Consider the following 828-nt stretch of genomic DNA (forward strand, 5'->3'; position numbering starts at 1 on the left):
CACTATGCATGTTACGTAGAAGAATAAACACGTCATTTAGAATCTTTTTATTGAGTAAATAATAATTATCGGATATTCAACTTAACGATGTTACTATTTGGCAACGCTGGATTAATATGGCTTAATATCTTGAATAAACACGTTTAACATTGACTCAATGCATATCTAGTGTCTGTATCTCATATATGCGTTTTATTCAGAAAACATGGTATGTATAATATACCATGTAAGACCATTTTTAATGATAATTTATCTTATGACGAAGCTCGGGGCTGATATCTGTTTACAAAAGTTCACGATACATCCTAGACACGGAGTCTGCTCTTTACACCCGAAGGAATGATCTCATTTAATTTCGCAAGAAGTATTTTCTTTAAGAAAAAAAATAGAAAAAAGAAAAAGAAATCGAGAAAGTACTTATTTGACTTTAATGTATATAATATAGGTATAATATCTTCTTTCCACGAAGAAGAACATCAATCAAGATATATTTCATCCTAATTAACGGCAGATCGTGATGATCTCGAAGATAGCATTTTGTCTGACTATAATATAATACTATCTTTCGATTTGATACGTATCTTCGTTGGGGGTCACAAGTCCCTTGCTCTTATCACGCTGTACATTATCAATTGTGAACTACTTCAAATTAAGAACATTACGAAGTTCAAAAAGCTGATACAACTTATATTTATATTTTTCTAAATTATTGAAACGTTAATTATTGAAGATGTCATTAGAGATCGTAGATCTATTTTCCATATAGTTGAATTAGTGTATACTTTAAAGTAAATCTAAAGTATATGTTTGATATTTGGATATATATAT

Source organism: Atta cephalotes (genome assembly GCF_000143395.1).
Source record: "Atta cephalotes unplaced genomic scaffold scaffold00001, whole genome shotgun sequence".
In the NCBI taxonomy this organism is placed as follows: Eukaryota; Metazoa; Arthropoda; class Insecta; order Hymenoptera; family Formicidae; genus Atta; species Atta cephalotes.